General features: G+C 38.4%; 1 protein-coding gene across 1 annotated transcript in view; it reads left to right on the top strand.

Moving 5' to 3' along the window:
• LOC107699966 (pyruvate carboxylase, mitochondrial-like) overlaps nt 1–5,997 on the top strand; it is a 124,040-nt gene that overhangs the window by 61,986 nt on the left and 56,057 nt on the right. The gene's annotated exons all lie outside the window — the stretch shown is intronic.

Here is a 5,997-nt window from a genome sequence, read left to right as displayed (position 1 = left end):
TAGATAGATAGATAGATAGATACTGTAGATAGATGATAGATAGGTAGGTAGATACTGTAGGTAGATAGATAGATACTGTAGATAGGTAGGTAGATAGATACTACTGTAGATAGATAGATGGATGGATGGATAGATGGATAGATAGATAGATTGATAGATACTGTTGATAGATAGATACTGTAGATAGATGATAGATAGGTAGGTAGATACTGTAGGTAGATAGATAGATACTGTAGATAGGTAGGTAGATAGATACTACTGTAGATAGATAGATGGATGGATGGATAGATGGATAGATAGATAGATTGATAGATACTGTTGATAGATAGATACTGTAGATAGATGATAGATACTGTAGATAGGTAGGTAGATAGTTAGATACTGTAGATAGATAGATACTGTAGATAGATGATAGATACTGTAGATAGGTAGGTAGATAGTTAGATACTGTAGATAGATAGATAGATAGACAGATACTGTAGATAGATACTGTAGATAGATCATATAGATAGATAGATAGATGATAGATACTGTAGATAGATGATAGATAGGTAGGTAGGTAGATAGATAGATACTGTAGGTAGATAGATAGATAGATAGATAGATAGATAGATGGATACTGTAGGTAGATAGATGGATAGATAGATGATAGATAGATAGATACTGTAGATAGATGATAGATACTGTAGATAGGTAGATAGATAGTTAGATACTGTAGGTAGATAGATAGATAGTTAGATGCTGTAGGTAGATAGATAGATTCTGTAGATAGATAGATAGATACTGTAGATAGATAGATAGAGATAGATACTGTAGATAGATAGATAGGTAGGTAGATACTGTAGGTAGATAGATAGATACTGTAGATAGATAGATAGATAGATAGATACTGTAGATAGATGATAGATAGGTAGGTAGATACTGTAGGTAGATAGATAGATACTGTAGATAGGTAGGTAGATAGATACTACTGTAGATAGATAGATTGATAGATAGATGGATAGATAGATAGATACTGTAGATAGATGATAGATACTGTAGATAGGTAGGTAGATAGATACTACTGTAGATAGATAGATGATAGATAGATAGATAGATAGATAGATAGATAGATAGATAGATAGATAGATAGATAGATAGATAGATAGATAGATAGATAGATAGATAGATAGATAGATAGATAGATAGATAGATAGATAGATAGATAGATAGATAGATAGATAGATAGATAGATAGATAGATAGATAGATAGATAGATAGATAGATAGATAGATAGATAGATAGATAGATAGATAGATAGATAGATAGATAGATAGATAGATAGATAGATAGATAGATAGATAGATAGATAGATAGATAGATAGATAGATAGATAGATAGATAGATAGATAGATAGATAGATAGATAGATAGATAGATAGATAGATAGATAGATAGATAGATAGATAGATAGATAGATAGATAGATAGATAGATAGATAGATAGATAGATAGATAGATAGATAGATAGATAGATAGATAGATAGATAGATAGATAGATAGATAGATAGATACTGTAGATAGGTAGGTAGATAGATACTACTGTAGATAGATAGATAGATACTACTGTAGATAGATAGATGATAGATAGATAGATACTGTAGATAGATGACAGATACTGTAGCTAGGTAGGTAGATAGTTAGATACTGTAGATAGATAGATAAGTTGTTTCCTCTTATTCTGGTTTATTTTTTATACTTTTTTGCACTGTGACCTTCACTAGATTTACCATTAGTCGTCACACTCTTCCTCCCATAGAGGTTGATTATAGTGATTCTCACAATTCCCAACTTGACATGGTCCACAAGCAGGCATGCATGGTAGTCCATATGCCCTGCAACTGCACCGTTGTGTTCGGCAGGCAGTTGTGCAATTACAGTGGATCATCTGCAGGAGGCTTTCTGGGGCAGCAGTCTTACTGGTCATAACTGGCAGGAACCGGTTGTCCACCAGTTTCCATCCCTAATCCACTGTGTTCATGTCACCTTACTTTCCAATCCACACCATGATCTGGAAGTAAACTCTAGATAGATAGATAGATAGATAGATAGATAGATAGATACTGTAGGTAGGTAGGTAGATAGTTAGATACTGTAGATAGATAGATACTGTAGATAGATGATATATACTGTAGATGGGTAGGTAGATAGTTAGATACTGTAAATAGATGATATATAGATACTGTAGATAGATAGATACTGTAGATAGATAGATAGATAGATACTGTAGATAGATGATAGATACTGTAGATAGGTAGGTAGATAGTTAGATACTGTAGATAGATAGATAGATAGATAGATAGATACTACTGTAGATAGATAGATGGATGGATGGATAGATGGATAGATAGATAGATTGATAGATACTGTAGATAGATAGATACTGTAGATAGATGATAGATACTGTAGATGGGTAGGTAGATAGTTAGATACTGTAAATAGATGATGTATAGATACTGTAGATAGATAGATACTGTAGATAGATACTATAGATAGATAGATACTGTAGATAGATGATAGATAGGTAGGTAGGTAGGTAGGTAGGTAGATAGATACTGTAGGTAGGTAGGTAGGTAGATAGATAGATAGATAGATACAGTGTTCAAACTATAGTCAGCTGCAAATATGGCTTGACCCCCAAAAAATTCTAACAAAAGGTTTCTCAGTGGTTTACAGTAGCATCAGATGTACTTAAAAACATACTAAAAGTTTACCAAAGTTTGACTCCAAGAAAGGCCCCATTTTCAAAATGGCGGCCGTCAGGTCCTTAAAATGAGTGATTTGGCGGTAACGATTTTCTTGCTAAAAAGGTTGTAGCGCAAAGAGGCAAGTGAATCAGTACGCTTTCCTCCAAACAACACTGCCATTGCCTTGGTCCCATGGTCCTCTATGACATTCCTTGCTTGATGTGGGAGCAGAAACACATTTGCACAGGACTGGATGGTTGATTCACCATTCACAAGTTTCTGGAATGCGGTCTGTTTGCCAACACTAAAAATGCGCGAAGTTGTATCACATCCTGTGAAGGCGTGAATAAACAGCAACTGGGAACACAAGTCACTACCCAAGACTTGTTTCATCTCACTGATGTTGTACACTTTAGTAGCTTTGGACTTGTCTGAACGAAAATAGAGGCCTCTATTGTTCGTCCCAGCATAGTAGAGGAGAAGAATAAGTAAGTCTGTATCCTCCCCTATCAAGGTTGTGGGCTGATGTTCTGAGGCCTTGACTGCAGCTTTGACAATGTCCACGTCTGCATCACCTGATGCACTGATAACAGTGCAGCCCTTCTTCTCCAGCTCCTCGGTCATAAGATTGATAAGTCCTTGTTTGTTGCAAGATCTGGAAAGGAAATCATCCTTTCTTCCCACAAACTCAGTCTCTGCATTGAAGTTAACGATGGGGTGAGTGTTTTCACCACGTCTCTGATGCGTATTGTCTTTGATGGAAGGACCTTCGCTATAACCATCAAAAACGACTGTTGCTTTACCATAATGGCGTATGGTAAAGTCTGCATATGACTGTGCAATGGCACCGTAACTGTCACCCTTTTTCCATGCCAAGCGGTGAACCAGGGAGCCACCGTCAAGGACATAATGCTCAGTTGGTGGGATGGAATCCAGGACAGATTTGTTAGATTTCTTGCTTGAGAACTCAGTGACTGCCTGCGCTAGTTGGGGCTTGTTGGCTTTACGGAAGATTTCCTTGCCTTCGAACAGGGCTGCAGGAAATGAGCAGAGCTCATAGCTCATTACATCTTCCAGTGAAAACTGTTCAGTTTTCGACATGATCAGGAACCGTTGGGATCAAAGCAGGATCAATGGTTCGGTCTTGGCCAACTTTGATGGTGGAGTCATCTGCAAGGGTTTTTGCCCGGTCTTTCCGTTTGAAGGATATTCCAAAAACGGGTTTTCCAATCATCTTTTCAATGATCTCATTGCCAACAGTCTCAAACTCATGCACATTCACCTCCTCTTTGGCAACAACACCAGTTACAATGTTTCTCAGAGATGGGTCTGGAGAGAATGGTGTGCAAATGCTAAGCTTTTCCTTGATCTTTTCTAGATCAGAGTGATCTCTTTTCATCCTTGCTTCTGAGGATTCTCGGTGCTGCTCACTGGTCGTGTAGGTGAGGTCATTGAATTCCTGCATGGCGTTGTTGTATTCAGATGTGATGGGTGTAGACATGGCAGACAGCCCAACATTGCGCGCAAGTGCATCTTCCAAGATCCTGTACGATCTACTTTGATCAGAGCTCTGTCTGCAGCATCTTCTGATAGTTTACCCACAGCCGGCTGGTTTTTGACTTTGTGCTAAGGTCTGCCCTCTTCGTGTCCACCTTTTCCTTGATTTGGTTCAGCATATCTGATGCTGCAGCACTCTCCAAAGTTGTTTCTTTCATTACCATGGATGAGTACATCTCTCCAGCTTGGTTCAACAATAACTCAAACTGTGAGTCATCCTCCTGCAGCTCTGACACAACCAGGTGATTGAGACATCTGTCCACCAGCAAATGTCCACGAAAAGCTCTTTGCACTGACTTTCCAGTCATCATGTGCTGGACGGCATTTGATCCATAGACAACTTCCATAATGTTCCTGAGTCCTGTGCCTTCCATCAGTGTGCCTATTGCACCAAGTAGGTTCATAAAAGTATGAAAACCTCCAAGCATTAAGACTATGCTTTTCAGGGGACTACTCTGTGGTGCATCCATGATCATCTCTGCTGCTTTCCAGTACAGTGGCTGATCAAGCATAATAATGGGTGGAGCATTGTGTTTGATAGCCAGGTCACAAACAAAATCCAAGGTGGACAAAATACACGTTTTGTCTCCAGAGTACAGGTCAATCATTGGCAGGAACACAACTGATGATTGGCCTGGATGTTCTAGTCCTTGATGAATGATATGCATCATTCCCTGCCACCCTGGGGTTTGTTGTTTGAAGTTCAGTGAGAGCTCCCACAGGACATCAACTGTTCTGTCACAGCTGATCAGTGCTGGGAGGTCGTTGAACACGATGGTTAGGCGCACATGTTTCGGAAAGTGATATTCGATGACTGGGATTTTACTTTGCACTGCAAAATCTAGGTTGGTAATGTGTCTCCTTGGAATGATACGGTCCTTTTTTCGCCCTGGAGTGATTGCTGCTATGATTCCCATTCCGTGGAAAGTCCCCTTACCATCGTACACTTGCATTGTTGATTCCATCAGCTCCCTTCTGATGAACCTCAACCACATCAGAGCCATCTCTTAAGTTTTTACAGCAAATGGGGCAAGTTTCTTGGTTTACAACAACATGACTCATGGTCAAAATTGCATTTGGAGTGTACTTTTTCCTCAAGCTAATTCAACAATGTCATCCTCTCTTAACACACTCACATTGCTGGCCTTTTTCATGTGTTAGAAATCTGGGTGAGGGGGGTGGGTGGTTTAAGTAGTCAAGGATGAATTTTGTTTGAGCAAAATGGTATACACTGTGCTGCCAACAACATTTCAATGAGGCAAGCAATATCAAATGTCAGTATTCTCTTCCACCATCTTCTGAATTGCTGAAAATTGTGAACTTAGTTTTATTGCTGAAAATTGTGAACTTAGTTTTATTGCTGAAAATTGTGAACTTAGTTTTATTGCTGAAAATTGTGAACTTAGTTTTATTGCTGAAAATTGTGAACTTAGTTTTGTTGGGTTTAGTATAATGCCACCTTTATACTCAAAAACATCTATAGAGGATGCATTACATATGTATTACCTTATTCAAATTGAAATGAGTGACCATTTTAGAGGGTTCACACACAGGCCTCTGTTCGGGCTAATTCAGAGTTGTTTATGATCAAAGTTATACAACTCCAATTTAAGTTACTTTTGGGTGCAATAACTTTTACATTGAATGTCAAGTCTGTGTTTTAGCAAAAAAAGGGTATGTGTCCAAAAACACGTACTGAGTAGGAGTTACATGACA

Source organism: Sinocyclocheilus anshuiensis, unplaced genomic scaffold, assembly GCF_001515605.1.
Source record: "Sinocyclocheilus anshuiensis isolate Anshui unplaced genomic scaffold, SAMN03320099.WGS_v1.1 scaffold1023, whole genome shotgun sequence".
In the NCBI taxonomy this organism is placed as follows: Eukaryota; Metazoa; Chordata; class Actinopteri; order Cypriniformes; family Cyprinidae; genus Sinocyclocheilus; species Sinocyclocheilus anshuiensis.
Note: the sequence above shows the minus strand (reverse complement) of the source record. Positions and strands in the feature narration are given on the sequence as shown.